Source organism: Ochotona princeps, chromosome 15, assembly GCF_030435755.1.
Source record: "Ochotona princeps isolate mOchPri1 chromosome 15, mOchPri1.hap1, whole genome shotgun sequence".
Taxonomy (NCBI): Eukaryota; Metazoa; Chordata; class Mammalia; order Lagomorpha; family Ochotonidae; genus Ochotona; species Ochotona princeps.
Genome location: NC_080846.1, coordinates 11,818,703 through 11,841,749, shown reverse-complemented (window position 1 = coordinate 11,841,749; position 23,047 = coordinate 11,818,703). Strand labels below are relative to the sequence as shown.

Sequence of the window (23,047 nt, the reverse complement as noted above, 5' to 3'; positions counted from 1 at the left end):
CCAGGTGAGCAAGTCCCCTTATGTTTGATGTCTTGCTTCTCCCTGTCTTCTTCCTCTATGCTCCTAGTTTTAGCAAACAGAAAATCATGGTATCTGTGTCTCTGTACTTTGAGAGCTTTGGAGCAAGGTAACCACATCTTACTCATATTGTTTGTGAAATACCTACTCCATTATCTGCCCAACTTTGCCATATTTAGTGGATATCTATGCAATGAATGCTAGTGTTGGTGGATAAGTAAAATTGCAATGTTCTCTTTATTATGGCCTCTATCCATGAAACATTTCCTAATGCTTACTCATAGTGAGATTCCCATTCCCTTGAATTCATCCCACACCTGTACTGCTATGGCGTTCCTACTGAGATGCATATCCGTCCCAGAATACTGAGTGCAATTATAGATGGCTATTTACTACATGCTTCTTTTCTAACAAAACAGGCATGGAAGTGGCTTCCATGCACTATAAAGGCCATCTGATTCCAAACCTGGTGCTCTGAATGAAATTTGGACACTGTAAGTGTTGCCCAAGTATAGAAAATAAGTGTTGTATTCTGCTGTTACATCAAAAATGTCTGGCTACAAGCAATAGAAAAGAGTGACGGTAGCAGAGGAAAATAGCTGACCACTGGAGATTAATTCCCCCATCCCTACTTTTTAGTGCAGAGTTTTAAGAGCTTTCTAAGCAGGGATTATTTGTTTTCTCAACTGCCTAACACCAGGGTGGAGTGCTTTGTCTACTGACTTGCAAGCCATCGGAATATGAGCTGAAGCAATGCATCTCATTCCCAGACAAGCAGGTTAAGGGGCTTGCTCCTCTCTTTAATCCCTGCAGTGATGTTGTAGGCCACAAAATAGAAACATGAGTGTTCTAAGCTGGATGGAACCTGAGTTCCTGGGGCACCAGTTGGAGAAGAGCCTCCTAGGAGAGCACCCACCTAAGGTCAGCCTGCTTGGATTCTATTTTGAGCAAGGTGTCAGCAGATACTGCATTTAAAGCTTGAGCTTGGTGGGAGGTACCTATCTACAGCACTTATCCTGTCTTCATAAATACAGAAGCTTAAAAAGGGTTATTGTTTTCTCATGTAATAGAAGGGTCTAAAGGTAAATAGCTTCTAGCATGAATGTGTCACTCTCATATATGTATATTTTAACTGACACATTATGTTACATATGGATGGGGTACCATGTGAGATATTAATACAGGTATATCTTATATAACATTCAAATTAGGGTAAGTACATCTGCCTCACAAAATATCAGTTCTTTACGGTGAAAAGACATGAAATGTTCTTTTTCAGCTCATAAAAAGGTGCACAGTACATTATCATTATGAATAATCACCCAATCATGCAATAGAACACTAGAGCTTTTGTCATGCAACTTGGTACCTGCCAATTAAACTTTGCCAATCCCTCCATTGCCCACATCTCCCTCTGATAGTCACCATCTTGTGCTGAACTATGAGATCATGAAGTGCCTGTCTCTCTGTGCTGGCTCATTTTGCTTAATATGGTGTCATCTTGTTTTTACAACAGTATTGTACATAAATGACACATTTCCTGTAGCAATTCATCAGTGGATGGATACTTGGATGGTTTGCATTTCCTTGCTATTTGTCTATAGTGATTGAAAACAGAGGAGTGCAGGTATCTCTTCTGCAGACGAATTTTATTTCCTTGAGGGTATACCCGGTAGTGGGGTTGCTGGATCATATGGTGGCTCTGTTTTTAATTTTTGCAGGAACTTCCATACCATTTTCCACGGTGGCTGTATACCAGTTAAATTTCCACAAGCAAGGTGCAAGTTTTCCCTTTTCCCTCCATCCTTACCAGAATTTGGTAGTTATCTTCTCTTATTCTGTAGGTTAACAGTTGACTCTTTTCAATATTGACCATTTCCTTTGTTATGTAAAAGGATTTTTTTTTTACTTTGGTAGAGTCATATTTGTCTATCTTTGCTTTTGTTTCCTGGTTTTTTTTTTTTTTTTTTTGAGATCTTATCCAAAAATCCTAGCCCATTCCAAAGTCCTGAAGGGTTTCTCAGGCATGGCTGATCAATAACAGCTTTACGGTCTCCAAAACATCTTCTGCTTTTACTCAATTTATTCTTTGTTTTTCAACTTACGGCTGTTGCTTCATGGTCACAAAATGGTTACTGCTGTTCCAAGTTTTAGACTATCTTGCCAGTAAGGAAAGGACCAAGGGTTAGAGTTTGTCATTTTAATTCAAGTGGAAAATCCTAGCCAACCTTCCCTCATGTGTCATTAGCCAGGGCTATCACATGCTATCAGCCCTAAGTGCTACAAATATTAGTAAATGGACTATGGACTTCTTGTGACTCCTAAAGATGAAGATAGCAGGGAAGATTGTGGCAGAAAATACATCTTTGGGCCTGGCCAAACCACATCTTTTACAGACTGCATTCTAGTTTCCAGCTCTCATTTATCAAAATTGGCTGAAACTGGTCAGAATCCCTATAATCCAGATAGGTGACATCCAGGCTGCCACTATCCCTTGTCTTTTCCCTGGTCTTCAGTTCCCTCTTCAATACATCACTCTCAGGATCCCCTTGTAATCCATTAGAGTTGGATGTCCCTGAGAAACAGATTTACCACCTTTGGGCTAAAAAAAAAAAAAAATGATGCCCGAGCTCTCTTTCTGCTTTACCATTCTCTAATTCTCAATTGAAAAAGAAAAGTCAAGGAGATTGTCTCATTGATATTGCTGCTGTTGTTACTGAGGACATTGTTAGGTAGACTAGCAGTATGTGCCTAGAAGCCCCCAGCATGTCCAAAATATAACCAGAATGGATAATGGGAGATCAACAAGATGACTGAATCTTGCTATTTCGATCTACCACTTAATAGGAGTCCTGTGGTTAATGTAGGACTTTGTCATGCATCTGTGAATATAAGCAGACAACTTTTCTTCCTGCAGTATAGTTTGAAGGGTCCTTGGTCTGAGAAAATGATGACACAGCTAGAAGTTTTAGCAGAAAGTAAAGTAAAAATGTGCCAATGACTTCTACTCTGGTGATGAAAATATACAGACAGAATACTGAAAATTCCTCCAGTCTAAAGGTCCATCTTAGCACAGAGGGAATGGAAGGGCCACATAGCCTCCAAGAGTAGTGCTATGGAGGCAGTTCTAGAGCAAATTGGTGGTGTGTGGACCGTGCTCATCTGCCTTAGATTAACATCATTGAACAATGTTCTGCTTGGCTTGTATAGTCTTTAAGAAATGTCTGACATAGAGCTGTGTTCAAAATCCTTAAATATTGGGTAAAAATCAAAATCTCCATTGTCTCTTAAAAATCAAGAGAATTGGCAATGCCATCTCCCAGGAGAGCAACAGAAGGTGCACCTTTAGGTTCTGTCCTGGGGATTGGCAAGAGGCTTTTCATGGGAGAGTTAGCTACACCTTACTTCTCTTTTCTGGATATTGCCAAAATCATTTGCCACTTTTTGTATTTGGCAATATGCCGAAGTATAGCTTCCTTTTGAGTGTGGTTCTTTAGGGGCATTATACTCTATGCCTAAGCCAAGTCCTGAGCCTAGTAACTGTGAGGTCACAATCCTGTAGGACAATGATACATTGGTGTGAGTAGCAGCTGCCTGTTTTGGAAGAACTTATGTTCTGTGGATAGCTACCATCCTCTAGTATCCGTCATATTCACCCAAACCACATCACTCGTTCAGTGCTACTTACCTGTGTGTGTGTGTGTATCTGAAATCTTCAAAAGCACAATGGCTTTTAAAATGAGATAGTGAGCTCCCTCAATATCAGCAGCAACAAAGGAGAAGTGAGAGAATAACCTATGAAAGGAAATCAGTAGATGCGGAGAAGGTTTCTAGGATGCTCTTTGAGGCCCTCTCTCTGTATCCCGCAGGTGGCAGTGTATGAATGGAGGGAACTAACAGGGAAAAAAGGGGGATGTGTTCAAGGAGGAGTGTGTGGGTAGAGGTCTAAGCACTGCCCCCCCCCCAATTAATGGCACATTATTGCATCTGCACCCAAAGCAGAAAGAAATTTGTTAGTAGCACACCAGACTTGGAAAATATCAGCACTTACTCCCAGGAAAAACCATTTCTCTCATTTGCTCAGCATTGTGTGATCTGAAGTGTACACTGACACTTTCAACTTTATTCTTCTTAAGGTGAGACACACAGGTAGCATGAATCCTTTGTGCATATGGAGAATTTTAGTTGCTTGTACTTGACAGGTAAACAGCACTCAGGATTTCTATATCCAGGTCTTGACATGACGTTTCTTCCTCTAATGTTAGCTCCAGACTTTGAATCCCACTCATAAAACCAAAGAACCACCTCTAGGGGACCATCAGCGAGATCTCTCTTCCCAATGCCCTTCTTCTGGAAGGCCTACTGTTTGCCCATCAGAGAAGGCACTTAGGCCCTACACAGCTTTGCGTCTGCCTCCTCTGGATCATCTGGTCTCCACAAAGACCTGATTATTCTATTTTGGAGAGGCTGGACAGGTGCTTCCATCTTTCCCAGAATGGCCTCCTTTGGACCTGAAGCCTGTTATTAAGCTGGCTCTTCATCTTTTTCATCTCCAGACAAAATCATTGACTTAACCTTTTCCCCAAATGACAAAGACCCTCTTGAGTAGCAAACTCTATTTTCACTAAAATGGAAAATTCCAAAGTGTCCCCTTAACAAGCACCACTTCTTTCAATGCTGCTGTGAGCTTTTAGCAAAGACAGTGCCACAAGTAGCCCATTGGTGTTCTGAAAGGACCAGTAAGAATGCAATTTGACCTTTGACCTCAGATCTGTGTGCCTGCTTTGAAGAGAATGACCAGACCTTGAAGTGGGCCAGTCATTGCCTCTTACTCCCTGACCTGGGGGTAGACCCCAGCTGCTCCCTTAGAAGGAGTCAAGAGTCAGGGACCCAGGGTTCTTTTGGGAGCTGCCTTCCTCTCTTCTTGCCTCATCCCATTTCACAGCCCTCAGTCATTGCTGATGATGCTTTGAAGCTATCTTTGGTGTACTGGAATTCTTGGATTACAAATTCATTGCTTCTTTTTCTCCACAGAAAGGATTTGGGGGCAGCATTTAAGCTAACATGAACCTAACCTATGTTTTCAGCTGTCTGTATTAGCTAAGCCCAATTCCTGAGCTTCCATTCCCTTTAAATAAAGGGAATAAGCACTGCTGTGAGTTCAATGGATATTGTTTGGTTGACACAAAATGAAGTCTATACCATGTCTTAGTGAGCAGTGATGTACTTGTGAAAGTACAGGAATATTGGCATTGCCATCTTAGCCACTCCTAGCAGTTGCCTGCTGTCCTAGCAGGTTCCCAGGAGGATGGCAGGGGCAATGTTTCAGTTAAATTTGGCCAGAGTAGACCACAGTTGATGGGCTCTGGTCACGATGGCCAGCTGAGAGCCTCGTTTTTTCCCTGAATGTCGACCATTTCAGACATCTGACATCAGTATCAACAAGGCTCTCAGAGGGATGGTTTTTCTTGTTGGCATCTGCCAGTTCTAATGTACTGGCTGTGACCAGAACTCATGACATACCCAAGTCTGGCATACATCAACATCTAATTTCAAATGCAGGTAGAATATTTGCTATCTGAAATGAATGAAAGAATGAATGAATCTTACATCTCAGGTTCATTTCCTAAATGGTTGTAATGGCTGGGGCTGATCAAGCTCAATGCAGGTCTTGCACGTGTATGGCAGGGGACTAGGCACTTAGGTTATTCTCTACTGGTTTTTTTCCCCAGAGACATTAACAGGCGGACCTTAACAGAATCAAAGTAGCCAGAACATGATCTGGTACACTGATATGGGATGCTGGCATCACTAGCAATAGCTTAGCTCACCAAGGCACTAGCCTCCCTGAATGTAACTTAACACAAAATTTGTAGTGCACCTGTGACCCAAGACACAGAATGAACCAGTGGACAATTGCACACTTGACTCTTAAGAGCTCTGGCTGGCTCTAGCCACAGCCAACCTTCAGCAGAGAAGTCTCCTGGCCAGCAGAGGTCCCTTCCTTTAAGAAGGAGGCAGCACCGTGTTAGCCACTGCACTCAAGGCAGCCAAGGGACAGCTGGGGCATCTGGAGAGACACAAGCCTTCGCCCGCATCTCTCTGGCCTTTCCTGGCAATCTCCTATCACTGATCTTGATTTTCTCAAATCTAGTACATGGTCAGGGCTGATGGCTGACATTCTTACTTAATTTGTCATAATCTTGTCATTTCCTTTTAGTCTCAAGTCTGAGACCGAGAGCTTCTCTCAGGAATCCAGATATGGACAACCCCATGACAATGTAGTTGAGCAATTCAGCAGGCTCAGTTCCGTTGAAGACTGGGACTCAGCTTACCACAGAGAGCTCCTGACAAGCACGTGGTAGGACAGGCTGGGGTGACTCAGCTCAATTGGAGTGGTCTCCCTGAGACTTGAGCCCAGTGCACATCTTTCAAAGGCTGCCATTCCCCAACCTGTGAACATCCCACCAGGGGCACAATGGCAGCCATGTTGGCTAAATGGGTAAATGGGTAAATGTGATATTCCAAAGCATGCCAGGAATAAGGGGGGAAATGAGTAAGATCTGAGTTTTCCTGCCATCTACCAAGAGCTGCCAGAAGCCGCCATCTAGTAGGTTGTAAATATTTACTAAGGATAGAAAGCAGGGTTGGGTGGTGATTTTTCTAGGACATTCAGTCATGAATGAAGGTGAAGTCATAGATATACACAGGGTGTTCCACACTGGGCTTTGTGAGGGAGTGGACGACCCAGGCATCGAGAGGTATCATTGATGGAATCTACTAGTTTGGAATTTCTTCTGCAAGTCACTGGAATCTTTTGATGATTCCATGGACAGGATCATATGAGACAAAGCATAACAAACCACAGACTAAGTATGTTCTGGGAATGTGTTTACCATTTTTCAAAAATCAACACATTTGAAACCCATGCCTAAGCCTGGCATCGGTCGGGGGTGGGGAAGGCACCTGATGCTGGCGTGCTCTGCTTCTCTTGTCCAGAGCCCTGGGCACATGTTGGTTCTGTCCAGAGCACTCTCTGTGCACTGCAAATTCCTTCTCATCCTAAAGCCCTTGATCAAAAAGGACTTGTTCTACAACATCCCACCCCACCCCATTCTCTCCAGCTATTGCTATGTAGCTCACTTTACACTGTAGTCGTTTGATCTCTTTAGGAAAACACACACCCAGTTACCTTGGAAGCTGACTGGGCTGTCTTATTTTCCTTTGGATTCTCATTAGCTGGCAGTATATGTTTACTGAAAAAAGGGGTCAGCAAAGCAGCATTTTCCTACTAGAATACCTCTGCCAAAAACTCCTTCAGACTTCACTCTATATCATCTCCCCCTTCCTTATGATACATAAGTCAAGTTATGAGGGTCAATGGAGAAATGGGGCTGAGGGTCAAATAGAGGAGGACACCTTGGGCCTCCAGAAAGAGGTATGACTCCCTGACCAGGGGCTGAATGGTCCCACTTACCAAAACATTTTAATATAAAATGTAAAAAGGAGACTTATTTAAAACAATTCTAACACAACCATTTAGAGGTACTTAGTTAACACCCTAATGGAAATTCTACATTTCTTTTTTTTTTAAGATTTATTTATTTTTATTACAAAGTCAGATATACAGAGAGGAGGAGAGACAGAGAGGAAGATCTTCTGTCCAATGATTCACTCCCCAAGTGAGTGCAACGGCCGGTGCTGTCCCAATCCAAAGCCGGGAACCTGGAACTTCTTTCCAGGTCTCCCACATGGGTGCAGGGTCCCAAGGCTTTGGGCCATCCTTGACTGCTTTGCCAGGCCACAAGCAGGAAGCTGGATGGGAAGTGGAGCTGCCGGGATGAGAACCAGCACCCATATGGGATCCTGGGGCATTCAAGGCGAGGACTTTAGCCACTAGACCATGCTGCCGGGCTCTAAATTCTACATTTCTTAATATATATGAAGGCATATGCTATAGCCCCACATAAGATCGTTATATTTAATATCACTTTGTTTCCCATCATTTCAATTTCCATTTTGGAGTACAGCAACTTATTTGTCTTTCCAACAGAAGAAGAATTTTATATTAAAGTCAAGTCAAGGAAGGCAATTTATATAATTTGAGTTTTGACTAACACTTGTATTAGCATGCTGGACTTTGCACATTTTCGTTGAAAATACTGTTGCTCTTAGCATCTCGCTTCCTTTCGTTTTTTTTTCTCTCCATCTTACTCTCACTCCTGGCACTCTTCTCCTGTGGTCCACTGAGGACAGTAACAGTAGTGTGAAAAAGAAGGGCCAAGTATATGGAGATCTTGGTTCTATAAGCTCATCTGCCTGTGATCCTCAAGCTGACATTCACTACACACGGCCCAGGCTGGGTGGATGGTGCACTATGCAAAAAGGGGAACCATGCCAGGGACATTGTGCTCTGTCCATAATCAAATCCCATTAGAAGGCAAATTCTTCCATTCAAAACTTTGAATAAGATGCTCCTTTAAAAATAATCACAGCTGACTGAATCTAGGATTTAATAAAAGTCTGGTCTGATAATATGTGCTGGCTCTGGGTCCACCACATCCTTCTTCTACTGGGGGAACTAGTTGAGTCAGAGGCAGACCACAATACTCTGTTCTCATTGGCCTTTGATAGGATGGGTTCACAATAAAATGAACCAATTCCAGCGTGTCCTTGTCTGTCCAGACAGCCTCGTGCTTGCTGCTGCATTTTCAGAGATTGATTGTACAAGGAATGTTGCTATTTTGGGAAGTGGTTTGGCCTAGTCAGTCATGAACCTGGTATTTCTCTCTATGACTCCACCATATCCGTCAACTCCTGCTTTTATTTGTAAGCTGTTTGCAAAAGGAAAATCCTCAATAAAAGTTCATGCTTCCTTGTATCTTGTCAGTGCCTACATAGAGTTGTTTCCATTTTTGCTTTTCCTCTTTAGTTAAGAGGTATTTTGAGGACATTTAGTAGCTGTCTCAGGTCTCTTAAGCTTCCACTGCATGTGGCCCTATACTGTTTTACTGATTGGTTCCACTGATACTTACAAGTCAGCAAATGTTTCACAAATTCGCTTAATAAGCAGAAATTGTAAGGTACTTTGAGGATTTCTTCACACCTCCCTTTAACAATCTCATGGGTTAAAAAAAAAATAATCATGCCACGCCCTACCCTCATCCTCCATCATTGATTTCTTGACCCCTCCTACCCTTGTGCCTTGCTATCATCCTGCTGATCACTGCTCTGAACCAGGCACTGCAAGTTTTAGACACAGTGAATCCAAGCCTCCCACCATACCTGAGCTATGTTATCAATCTTATTTTACAGGTGAGCAAACTAGGCTTCATGAATGAGAAATACAACCAAGATTGCATAGTTAATAAGTGACAGAACATGATTAAAAAACATGAATAGATTGACCTCAGAACCAACGCTGCTTACCACTTACTCTGTTACTTCCTAGAAATAACAGACACCAGGAGGTAGGAATGAATTCTCTGTGTGTGTACACAATGAGGGGCATCTGGGGGCAGTCTAAAGAACACAATTCAATTTTCTACCTGCTGCCCACATGGACCCATGCTCAGCTGTCCACCGGGGCAGTCAGGGTCAAGTGCCAGGGGTGAGACCCCATGAAGGCCATTGTGCTCTAAAAGCACTGCCTTGTAGGACTCCTTGGGATTTCTCAGATCTGGATTGTAGAAGAAACTTATCCCCTACTCAGACACTCTCCTCTGGCCTCCTCTCCCATGAGTAAAGATCTGCCTGACCCACTGGAGATAGTCCCTTCACCATGGTCACTTATTCTAGAAGGCATTGCTACTTGTAAGATGAGAGCCTTCATGGGATCATTGTTTAGTGGAGACTGGAAGTAGACGCAGTGTGGCTGGGATGTCCGGAGCATACTCAAAGGGATCAGAGGTGGGAGTGAACATTTAACTTCCCACATTATACAAGTCCATATTGTATGAATTTTAACAGCAAAATGCTACCTTTTGATATCATGATTACATATTCAGTGTCCAGAGAAATACATTAAATTCAAAATCAAGCTGGAATTTTTTTTAGTGCTTCAGCTTGCTGAGCTTGAGTTCTGCCTGATCACTACCTGTAATGACACATGGAGCTGTGAGAATTAGATGAGCAAAGCAAGACCTCCATGCACATGGAGTGTATAGAAGACACCTCACCAATTTTCTGACTCATTATCATTGTTGCTGTTGTAATATCTGAACAGCAGTTAAATTTAATGGATGTTGGGGTTTTACTGCACTTTGTCCCAGCTATGGCAGCCTCTGGCAGTTGGCTCAAGAAGCATTGGTGGGTAGGGAGGTAAGGGGTGGGGTGCGAGACGGGTAGAGAATACAGCTAGAATGTAAACTAACGGTTCCTTTTCTTTCCCCAGATCCATCAGCTTTCTCTGTTTCTTCTCAGCAGCCTGGATTAATGCATTGGTGACACAGATGGAGGTTGGAAAGGGGTGGTGCAGGGACCCCAAAAAGCCAGGAGAGACATTAACAGAACATGGCTCCCGCAGGTTGATCCTGCCAAGGTGAGTGTATTCCCACGAACCCATAAAAGCTTTGACATCAGCCTGTCATCCTGTGTCTGGGCTCTGGCACTAGAAGAGCCTTTCTCCATGCTGAGCTCTAGAAGCTTCTAGAAAGCCCAAAAATGGAAAGCAGTAATCATTCCCCTCACAGCAGGACCATCAGGCTTGCCTCATGGCCCTTCCTCTTTCACAGGGAACCAGAGGGAGGACAATTTCATAAGATGACTGTTTCAAAAGTTGTTCAGCAGTGATAAAAATAAACTAAGCATCCACATATTTGATCAATTTACTTTCACCATTTAATTGAATAAGCCTCAGCCTGGCAATCAGAAAGAAAAACATTTTGCTAAGCATTCTATTCCTCCCATGATTTATCTAGCATTGGATTCAAAGTTGACAGGATGGGACTAAAGTATTTGATGTTGAAATAATTTTTATGACCACATCATAGGAGGTTGGAATGGCTTTTAAGGTACATCATTTTCTTAATCACAAACACACAGAAAACACACAGTGCTCCAACATTTTAGAGACATTAGGACTGGAATGCCAGAATCCCAATACCTTTATCAAGAAGGAGGAGGACCAGGTTTTTGTTTTTCAGTCTATAACTCGTCCTATACTCTTGGTTATTCTGATAGATGTGGAAGAAAAGTGTTCAAGAGAGTAACAGAAAATGCATCCAAAGGGACTCTTCAGGCCAGCAGACGCCAAAGCATGCCACAAATGACACCCTCGCGATCCTGTGCTAATCAGGAGTTGGAGGGAGGGCTGCCTTTGAAGAATTAGGAGAGGGGCCAGAAGACACAGACAGACTTGTTCCAGGCGAGCCTCAGCAGGGAAGGAAGTAAAACTGTCTCCTGTGGCACCCACATAGGCCAGCCTCTCCTACCTGCCCCTCGGGGTCTAGGACAGTGGAAGGCCAAGGCAGAGGAGATTGAGAGGTGGTAAGAGAGAGGAGGGAGGAGCAAGACTTTTGAAGGATGCTATGGTAGGAAAACATGAACTTTGGAACCAGACGAACTTGGGTTGCAACACTGCTGCTGCCATTTTTCACTGCTGTGGTCTTGGATCAGTGATAGAACCTGTGTGAGTTTCAGTTCCTGCATCGTGGAACAGGAGCACATCTGGTGTCCACAGTGATTGTGAGCATCCATGAGAGAATGAAATGTACTTAGATGCTCAGGCTGGTTCCTAATAAGTAATTTTCTTTCATTTCTTCCAGCTCTCCAATCTCTCCAAGGGTAAAAAAACACAGAAGAGAATGAAAGAAGATCACTCAAATCAAATTTGGTCTTTCACTCTGAATCCTCTTTATACTTCATGAGTGCCTGCAGCATAAGTCCCTGGCAAGGCATCGCAGCTCAACACAAACTGACCCCAAGCTGGCATAATTGGACACGTTTCCTCCTGCATGTGCCCAGACCCCTTGCATCCCAACACCACCAGGTGATCCCATCCTCTCACTTCTCCATTTATACTTGTGCTCAAAAACTTGGAATTCCATGACTGCTCTTTTACACATGGAGTCTGAGTTCTTCCTAGACACAGTGCTGGGAGGCAGAAACATAGAAATGCCACTGGCCTTGATTTCTCAGGAGTGGCTTGGGTGGTGATGGGCAAGATAGACTTTACAGCAAATAACTACTAAAAACAAAGGAGCAATGAAATCTGTGGGAAGAGTTGAGTGTGGAGAAAAGCTGCAGAAAGGAGGTAAGGATTGATTGGACTTTGAAGGTTATGAGGACGTTTTTCAATAAGAGGGACAACACTTGGAAGGAGTGTGAATCCTACGTGGTACCCTATACTTGTAGGCAAACACAGGCTAGAACCAGCAGGGGAAACAGCTGGAGGGCAGCTGAAGAGGCATGCAATCCCAAGGCACACAGCATGGCACAGAGCTCCACCACTACTGCTGAGATGCACAGCCCTGGGCAACCCCATCCATCTTCAAACTTTAGTTTGCTTTTCTAGGTAAAATTATCTCCTAGCCACTAGGACATGTGATGCTAAAATAGGCTATCGCTATAATATACTCAGATTCTGACAATATAGAGGTGTTGAGCAAGTGCAAGTAATTATTCGCACCACCCCCTCCCAAATCTGATTAAACTGCAATTAACTTTTCCCAACACCCTGAGTCAACACTCAAGGCTTTGTCCTGTGTGTTTCCATGGTGCTTTTAAAAAACCTCTGATTAGCACCTGTTCAGCAGCCTTTTGGATAATCCTATACTTGTTTTTCTACTTCTGTTTCAGTTGGAACCCTGTGTCCTATGTCTTGTGGCGTCCATTACAGCACTTTGACCAGATGGTCACTAACTGTTGGTAACTGCACGAAGCAATGATACCTCTAACAGTTTACAATGCATGAATTTTTAAAAATACTAGGGCTGCGAGCAACGTTCCAATTCAGTATTTTTCAAATTCTTTTATTGCCTCAATAAGACATGGCATTTCCATCCACTGAGACCAGGTGAAATCATATTAGAGAATTTCAAATATTCAAGAAAATGCAATTAAAAGCTAAGTGCATTTTGAGGCAAAAACTTTTAATCTATTTTCAATGTCATTTTCAATTAAATGTTTACTTTTTATTTATTTGAAAGGCAGATGTGTGTGTGGGCGTGCGCACACGCGTGCGCGCACGCGCACACACACACACACGCCTTTGATGTGTTACTAGTTCACTTCCCAAATTTCTACAGCAAACAGGACAGGCCCAGGTCAAACTGTGAGCTCAGAACTTAAGCCAGGTCTCCCACATAGGTGAGAGAGACCCACTACTCAAGCCTTCATTGCTGTCTCCCCAGGTACACATTCACGGGAAGCTAGTCTGGGAGTCACATCCAGGACTTGAATTTGAACATTTCTGGTTTGAGATATGGGAATCCCAAGTGATGCTTCAACTGCTACACCAAATGGACACCCCTTCAAAAATAATTCCCACAAGGGATCTTCACAGTATTATGAAAAATCATGCATATGTATCAAAATGTTTTGCACCAAAGTAAATTTATCTTTTAATTCAGTTTTTTCATAAACTGCTGGAGGTACGCCTGTATATAGACAGGCTTTCTATAAAGTTAACATAGCTACTTCACCTTTCTTTTTGCTAGATTTAGCACAGTAGAGGAGGAAGTTTCAGCCTTTTTGTTTAGGAAACTCTTCTGTAGCTCCCAGGGAAGTAGGCGATAGGGGGGTACAATTTTAAGACGATATCTTAGCTCTAGTTTTACTCATATTTCAGAGCTTGCATTGTAGGCAGATTAACAGTTGCCCAAAGATGTCCACCCCCTCATCTTCAGAGTAGGCCACATATGTGGCCATCTGCTTTCACACACCAACAGGGTCCATAGACCATGAGATGGGAGAAATAGTTTTGACGATCCAGATGAGCCCAACACACAAAGCCTAAAGACAGGCACATTTCTCTGGCTGAGAACAGAGGAGGGTTGCGGTGAGAGAAGAGTTTCAGGATCTGAAGCATCACAAGGACCTGGCGCAGCATTACTGGCTTTGAAGGGGAAGGAAAGAACCCAATTAGTCTAGGAATGTGGGCAGTCTCGACACACAGAATTAAGGGTGGCCTGGCCAGCACTCAGCAAGGAAATGAGGTGCTCTGTCCTCAAACTGAAAACAACTTTACTCTGTCAGCAACCTGAATGAGCTTGGAGGAGGGATGTCAACCCAGAACCTTCAGGGTAGCAGTGTGACCCCAGTGGCACCAAGATTTCAGTCCCCCGAGACACAAGGCTCCACCACCAAAGAACGCTGCTGTACTTGAAATCCACCAAGCTGGACAACGGTCAGTCTGTACAGTGTTGTCACTTGTTCTGGATGCACCAGAGAACAAAGACATCTTAAAAATTTCCAGGTCAAGAAATATTTTCCCCCCTTTAGATTTCTGAGATATTGACTATCCAGCATCCAGTGCCGTTACCAAGAATCCCAAGAGGTGTCTTACCCAGTGTAACGGGTGGCGGATTTGGTTTTCTAAAGAATTTTTTTTAGCATAACAAAGTGTTCTTTTCACATTTGGAGAAGAAAAAATGGCACATTACCATAGGTGATAGTTTGTATGGCTGGAATGTTTTATAATTTGATTTGTATGGAATTGTGGAATGTTAACTTCAATAAAATGTGAAATACTCAATTATGCCAATGAAATTCCCATTTCTTTTTATGTGATCTTTTTCAAGATGTTCTCCTTATCTCATTGTTTTGAAATTTCACAAGAATGTGCCTTTCTGTGAGGCTTTGAACTTTTCTGTCTACAAACTCATTTTGTCCCTTAGCCAGTCTGCATATAGCTCAAAAATTAGTGATTGACAACAGTGGGGTCCAGGATCTGCTCAGCAGCCCCAGTGGTCTGGCCTGGCTCTGCTGACAGCCATGACCCAGCTGGAGTCTCCTATCTGGAGGTCTGTGGTATTACTTACTCTCTTACAGGGCAGCTGGTTCGTCCAAATGTCACAAGTTAGCACTGTCCAAGAGCAAAGGATGAGCAGGGACACCTGAGGCTTAGCCTTGGCACTGCTGTTGGCCAGTGCAGTCCACAAAGCCAGCCTAGTTTTACATGGTCAAGAAATAGATTTTATCTTTGGATGGGAAGAAATGCAAGATACACTTATTTTTGCATGTTCTTGAGATCTTTCATTATGTCATCTCCTTTAGAATTTCCTTCTTCCAGAATGTTGTACCTCCAGGATTGGTAGAATTAGCTCCTTATTTTGTGTCTCCTGTTTTCCCTTTGACTTTTTTCTACTTTTTAGATGATAACCTTAACTGTAGTTTCCAAATTTTCCGTTGATTCTATTTTTTCACTTCAACTGTCATTTTAGTTTCCAAATATTCCTTCTTTATTTTTTGAAAGCTACTTTGTTAAAATTATAATGTGTACTTGTATCGTAGATGTAATAAATTTATTCTCCTAAGAGTTTTAGTATAGCATTGTTCTCCTTTTTTATAAATATAAGTCAGAGTCACAGAGGGGGAGATAAAAAGAGACCTTCCATCAGCTGATTTACTCCCTAAATGGTCACAATGGCTAGAGGTGGGCTAGTCAGAAACCAGGAGTCAGGAGCTTCTTCTGGGTCAGCCACATGGGTGTAAGGACCCAAGTCCTTAGGCGACCTTCCATTGCTTTCCCAGGCCATTAGCAAGGAGCTGAACTGGAAGTGGAGCAGCCAGGACATGGATTGGAACCCATATGGGATGCCAATGCTGCAGGCCGAGAATTAGCTTGCTATGGCACTGTGCTATCCACTGTTGCTTTGCTTTTTAAGTTTCATCTTTTTAATAATCTCTGTTGAGCTTTACTCCTCCTTACATGCCCCGTATCTGACACCTACTAGACACACATTGGCACCAGCATATTCATCTATATTGGACAAGTGAAGGAAAACGAAGCAATTTTCTCCATGTGCATGACCACTTGTTAGTAACTCAGCGCTTAACTCCCTTAGACCAGGACTTATACAGGACTATTTGAAGTGGAAAGGGTGTAGGTTTTGCCAAACTGTGGACACAAGAGCATGACAGAAAGGCTCACAGGGACCCAGGCACAAGCCTGGGTTAGGTGGGATTTTAGGGAAAGGGGGAAGGCAGCAGGGTGTGCAACCAAGTGGAAAGCAAGAAGAGGAGGGTAAGCTAGATGGATACAGAGGATCGAGGCACCAGTGAGGAGGGTGCCACCTGACACATCCCCATCGCACATCACAATGCCCGGGCTCAAGTTTTGGCTCTTCCACTTCCAATCTGGCTTCCTGCTCATGCACCCCTGGAAGACAGCAGGTGATGGCCCAAGGGTGTGAGTTCCTGCCACCCACCTGGGAGACCCAGAAGGAGAGCCAGGCTCCTGGCTTCAGCCTGGCCCAGCCCTGAATGCGAGCATTTGGAGAGGGAATCAGCTGATGGAACATCTCTCTGCATCTGCTTCTCTGCCTCTCTGGCCTCAAATACAATGAAAAGTAAATCACAGTTTGTAAAACTTAAGAAGCATTCATGTAGCTTTTCTTATTAAAAGAATCACCAGCAAGAGCTAGTACTTTAAGCACTGCAGCATGATCTTTCTATAAAAGGAAAAGCACATTTCAGATATGTTCATTCGTCCCTTCCTTTGACCTCTCCTCCTGAGTAGATTTAACAGTTTCTTCTCAGTCGAGTGTTAATTGCTATGCCTAGGGAAGCACTACCATTTGAGTAAATAACGTTTACTAACTAGGATTCAAAAATGCATAAGCCATTTACTTGATAGATATGATATGTGACTGCTTCATAATATTAAAAACCAGCTACCTAACTGCAGCCTCACATTAAGATCTTCATCATGCCTGATGACGACTCTGTGGTATGGCTTTGTGAGAGGTGGGAGACAGGGCGGGGAAGGGAAATGGCCTTGCAGCTCCAGAGTTCCTCCTGCCACTCCGTCCCATCACTCTCACCACTTGCACTGGCAGATTAATATAAAATACAAAGATGTATTAACCCAGCTGCTTCACTCATCTCTTTCCCTTAACTATGAATGGAGTGCATCTGTTATGAAATCCTGGGAAGCTGGGAGAGAATCATGCACCAATAAAACAAAGTTTAGTGTTCATTTTGAAGGTTTTTGTTACTTATTTGAGAAAGCAGCCAGAACATGTGTACCCTCTCCTAGCCTCTGCTTCACTCTCCAGAGACCCTCAAGGGCCAGGGTCAGGACCAAGAACTCCACCCAGGCAGCAGGAACCCGATGGCTTGAGTCATCTCCGCTGATCAGAAGCACTGTGTGCCACCTAGCAGACTTATAAAGCTATAAAATGGGGGCTATTTAGAATAACTGTCTATCTATTTGGGTAACTCTCCAACAGCAGTACCTGCAAGTCTTTTCTGATATACAGGTTGATTTTATCAAGTCCCTTCCTGCCTCAGTGCCTTTGCATATGCTATTATCTCTATCCCAAATGTGTGTCTCTCCCCTCCCCCATCTGTTGAAGTGGACCTTCATCAAAATCACTTCTAACTCCCCAAATTCTTCAAGCCTTCCTTCTTTAGTCCTCGTAAAGTCTCTGTAGGACTGCTGTTAAGCCTGCTCTCAGCCCAACTAGCAGCCACCTCAGAGAGTTCCGGTAGGCTGCAACTCTACCAGCCTTCTGAAAATAGGCTCAGCTCTCAGAGGCTGCCTTCCTTAACAGAGGAGCAAACCAGGCTTTGGAGAAATCCTTCCTAAAATGTTGAGTGAGAGACATGTGACTACAGCGCCAGCTAGGGGGAGGCTCTCTCTGCTTCTGGCACTGATGCCAAGCACTCAGCAAGGCTGGTGCCACATCAAGCGCCAGAGTGTCTTGGGAGCAGTCGCAAATGGAAAACTGATGGATTTCACCTTATCTGACATAATCACAACTTTCTCTGAAGGCTAAAAATGAAAACATTTCAAATACAATAAAAGTAAGCTCCTCAATTTCTTACATAAGCTCAAAATATGTTCAAGACCTGCAGTCTGTCTGCTTCAGAGGCAGTGGCACATCTATGATAAGAATCTCATCCAAGTCAGATACACAGAGGAAGAATCCCTTTGGTCTACACTTTCCCAGCTTTAGAAACAAACCAGCCAGGAGTTTTCCAACCACACCAATGGTTTCTAAAAGTCTGATGCTAAAATGAGGCAGAACTACGGCTTTACCACCCTGTGAGGTTGTCCTTGTACCTTCTGTCAAACTGTTGGGCTGCTACAATGAATGGGACTCCTGAGATACAATCCCATCAACCTTCTATGCTAGACATCATGAAATCAATCCCAGAGCTAGTTTGCTGGAGAGCCCAGAGCCAACCCCAGAACTCCCAGGGGATCTACCCTCATTGTACTTAGTCTAATGCTAGCTAAGAAGTCCCACTTCTGCTTGAAAACTCCAAAAGAAACTTGATACTACCCAGTAAGGGGAAAAAGGCCAAATTATTCATGAACTTATCATTTTCCTTGAAAATATCAGAAAACTGAGATTGCAAAGAGAAAAGATACCCTCATTCTTGGCAGGATACCTTGTTCTCCCTGGCCATCAGAAGCAATATGTTACTTCTGGGTCACAGGTAGAAACAAATGTACCTGCCAATGGGAGACCCATCTTGGGCCAGAAGTAGTGCAGTGGTACTGTGACAAGTCTGTCCTTGCTGGAGGACAACCCCAAAATCTGCATGAGCAAAGTGTCACACCCTGGGTGGCTTCTAACACAGAAGTGTGTTCTTTCCATTCTGATAGCCACAAGATCAAAGGTTCAGAAGGTTAGCACCTGCTATCACACATTATACGTCTCTGAATCCCCAGCTGCCCTTGGCTTGTGGCTAAATTCCTCCAGTCTCTGTCCCTGCCATCATCAGGACATCTTCCTTGTGTATGTGTCTGAACTGCCCTGTAAGTTCTCTTACAAAGACATCAGTTCTTGCATTAAGGGCCCATCCTATTTCAAAGAGCCTGTTGATACCTACAAACTCCCCATATCCAAATGAGGTCACGTGTCGTGAGTTCAGGTAGACATGAATCATGGGAAGGATGCTATTCAACCCAGTAGAGAGGGAGAGGAAAGATCTAGACCAACCACAGCTTGAGGCCAAGCATTGCTGCCATCGGAAGAAGGGCCAGGCATGATGAGAAGGCCTTTACCCAAGGCCCGAGTACCCAGAGCCTGAGAAATTCAGGGGCTAAGTCACAAAGGAAACAAAGTATGTGCTGCCTGCTCCAGGAATGAGCAACATTGGAGAGGCAAGGCCTGGAGAGAGAGGGGCAGTGGGGGGCGGAGGAAGGGACTGAATGAGCAAGCCTGTTGTTGACTGAATGTATCCTCCCCAAATGTGTATGTTGGAGGCCTTATCCCTGGTGTGTTTGTATTTGGAAATAGGACCTCTGGGGAAGTTAATTATGGTTCAGTGAAGCCACAAGCATGGGAATGAGCTCACAGGATTGGTTGTCTTGTAAGAAGAAACACTAGAGCCTTTCTTTTCCTTCTTTCCTTCCTTCCTTCCTTCCTTCTTTCCTTCCTTCCTTCCCTCCCTCCCTCCCTCTCTCTCTCTCTCACCCTCCCTGCATCCTCATTTATATCTCTAACATTTCAATCTTTATTGTTACTATCTGTTCACGCTCATCATGGAAAGACCATTTAAAAACGCAATGAGAAGGTGGCTGTCTGAATTCCAAGAAGAGAGCCCTCCCCAGACCTCAGCCGTGCTGGCACTTTGAAGCTGAACTTCAGAAGCCAAGTATGTCATCCAGAACTGTCTCTAGAGTTGTCCTCTGGCCTATGCACCCCCCAGGCTACAGTATCTTGTTAAAACAGCTTCAGATGACTGACACAGAACTCCTCTGGGCAAAGATGCACACAACCTGTTGGAGGTTAACACGAAGTCTCCCAAGACGGGGAGCCCTGTATCTCTCCTAGGTCCCTGGAAACCCCAGATGAAGGTTGGTAGAGACAGGAATGACAGTAAAGAGAACACCAAAGCAAGTTTAAGCCAGCCCGAAGTGGCTCTGTTTCCTTCAAGAGAAGACAAAATGTGCCCATTCCCTCACATAAATACTAAATATTAGCTTGCAACTCTCTGATGACTACCAGGAGAAAAAGATAAAAAGAATCACAAGGCAGTGGGGGGGGGGGACATATGGGACAAAATGACACATCAGTGATTCCACCTGCCCCTGTTTGAACCTGCACTTCACTGAGGAGAGGTTGTTTAGTCAACAACAATGCTGGTTTTGATGATTCCGTACTTAGCTACCCCCTGAACAAATGAAAGCCAGGCATCCCAGACCAGTAGAGCTGGGGGAAAGCATGGCCAAACACAATTATGCTTGTCATTTCTCCAGTGTTTTTGATACATCTCCAACTTACTCAAATCTCTTTAGACTCACAGCTTTAGACATCCGGCTTAATGTGAACCATTCAGCACAGCCCTGCATGAATTACGGGTGATTTATTGAGATCACTTTAAGAGTGTCAAGTGCAGGCGCTGTTGGGATTGCCGAGGCCTAACGTCATGTGAAAAGTTTTCCAAGGATTTCAGATTGCAGAGAGCCCGTTAGCCCTGTAATGGTTTGAGCCTTATTTTCTTTTTCTAGTGATTTTCCTAGAAAAGGCATAAACTCAGTACCAAAGTGGAGCACTTGCTGTTGATGACAGAACTGTGAGTAGGAGCCTTCAACTCTTTTCTAACTCACTCACAAAAAAAAAAAAAGGTAAGGACTTAGGTTCTAGATCATTACCTCCTTCTGGATGATTAATAAATATTAACCATACTCTGTAGATCCACTTGGTTCCAAGTGATTCATGTGCCTGGGGTTTCCCTCCTCTTTAGCGATGCTGTAAGAGCATAGCCTCTACTGTCAGATTGCTCTGGGTTCAAATCCCAGTCTAGTCACTGGCTAAGTTACTTAAGGATTTTCCATGTCACTAGATTCATGGACAGGCAGATACAGGCACAGACCACTAACACCAGTGCTTACAAATAGTATGCCTCATTGACTGCTGTTAACCACCTCCGCTTCAACTTCCTCCTTTCTGAGGATTTGCAAGGATTCCATTGGACTGTGTGTCTCTAAATCAGTCTTCCAGAACCTACTCTATGAGTGATTCCTCACTCATAGCTAGCATCATCTAGCATCATTGCTCTGACAATGACATGGCTTTGGTCAATTCACATGCCTGGTACCTGATTGGCATGAGATTAACTCACAGTACTCACAGTTCTGCAAAAAAAAAAAAATAATAATAAAAAACCACACAGATGAAAACAAGCTCTTATCCCCCTGACTCACAGCAAGGAGCAGCAGGAGGATGAAATATCCATCAGCTGTCTAACAAATGCTAGTATTTAGCTGATCTTGTTGAGTTTTTGAATCATGGAGTAATACTGTGAATAGCTGATTTATCACAGATCTACTCATTACTGGGTCTTAGTAGATCAAATATAAGGGACTTGCTTATTGTGATTTTCTTTTATTTTTTTTGCATATAATACATAACAACAATAAAGTAGTTAAGAGCATGAACATTGTTGATGCAAAGTGTGTAGGTTTAGAGTTTAGCCTCCATACTGGCTGTGTGATCTAAGGTCAGTTATTTTACCTTTCTGTGTCTTTCTTTTTTATGTGTTACATGGAAATGACCATATAGCAAAAAGTACTACACTAAATTGTGTGTATAGTATACTCACTTAAGAACTAAAGACAGTGACTAGTGCAGAATTAGTACTCTATTAGTTTATATAACTATTATTATATAGCGTTTGATGTTTTGATATGTATATGTGACTGCAATATAATTTTAACAAATAAATAAAATTTGTAACTGCTTTGCAGAGCATGAAGACTATGCACTGTTAAACAATCCAACTCTGAGAAAAAACAAAAGTGACACAATACTTGGTGGGTACAACACTGTACTTGGAATAAGAGAATTTTTTTTTTAGGTCTAATCTTGTCACCCGTCACTCTCATATGTTCTTTATCTCTCAACATCAAGGAAATGGGGATAATGAGGGTGGCCTCTCCAGAAACTGGGAAAACTTGCAGAGATTGTATCTGGGAAAGTGGTACCTGGGACACTGGGGACACCCAAAGAACCTGAGATGTTACTGTTACATCTTTGACATTCTTCCAAAAACACGCTCACTCTGTAATATATAAACTGGGGAAAGGTGCTGAAACATAGGCATCTGTAAGCAGGGCTGGCAACAGCTTCCTAACTGTGTGACTTTTAAGAACAGTGGGAAGGGACTGGGTGTGGACAATGAACATTGGCTGAGATCTCACTAAAATATCCTATAGTAATTAAAAGGTACGTCTGAATAGAAGTTTCCAATGAATATGAAGAAAGAGGTATGTACCAAACCAAGAAGGTGGTAGTCTCTGCCCAGAAGGGGCCATGACGGAGTGAGCCGTCTTCCAGTTGAAATGCATGAAAGAGCCCTGGCCTTTCATGTCAGCAGGTACTATGGATGTTGGGAAGAAAGAGTGGGGCTTCAGCTAAGCCAAAGATCAAGTGTCTGTGTTAAACAGATGTTGAAGTTGGTTCTACTGCCTTCTTTTTTATCTATCTATCCATCCATCCATCCACTATTTTATGATATAGTTCCATAGGCTCTGGGCTTTCCCTTCATCCCTTCTCTAAATCCACTCCCCTCAGTGATTTCCCCTATATTGTCATAATAGCATAATTCTTCAAAAGCAGTCCATCATTCTGCTTGTTAGGTATATTCTAGTGTTGTAGGTATGGACAATGGCAAAGAGTCCAGCATCTTATTGTCACATATTTAACAGTTTCACTGGGTTCTTTTGGCGGCTTTTCCACATCAAACTCAGAAAAACCAGAAGTCTGAATTTTACCATAGGCAGAAGTCCAGAGAGCTAATGTTGTGCCCATGTGGGAGTGGACAGCTCAGAGATGCCTTTCTATCTTTCTCCTTCTGGTCCTGGCTTCTTCAGACTGCTAGTTGGCTCCTTCCCTCTCCCTCCAAATAT

General features: G+C 43.3%; 2 long non-coding RNA genes across 2 annotated transcripts in view; one reads left to right on the top strand and one right to left on the bottom strand.

Moving 5' to 3' along the window:
* The first annotated feature begins 873 nt into the window (after positions 1 to 873).
* Positions 874 to 11,365, top strand: LOC131482072 (uncharacterized). Its single transcript, XR_009246748.1, has 4 exons — positions 874 to 939; positions 10,075 to 10,326; positions 10,421 to 10,558; positions 11,200 to 11,365. It is a non-coding gene; the product is annotated as an uncharacterized LOC131482072 (long non-coding RNA).
* Positions 3,711 to 23,047, bottom strand: part of LOC131482073 (uncharacterized) — a 43,933-nt gene continuing 24,596 nt past the window's right edge. The window contains exon 3 of the long non-coding RNA XR_009246749.1: positions 3,711 to 3,813. This is a non-coding gene — a long non-coding RNA (uncharacterized LOC131482073). The remainder of the gene's footprint in view (positions 3,814 to 23,047) is intronic.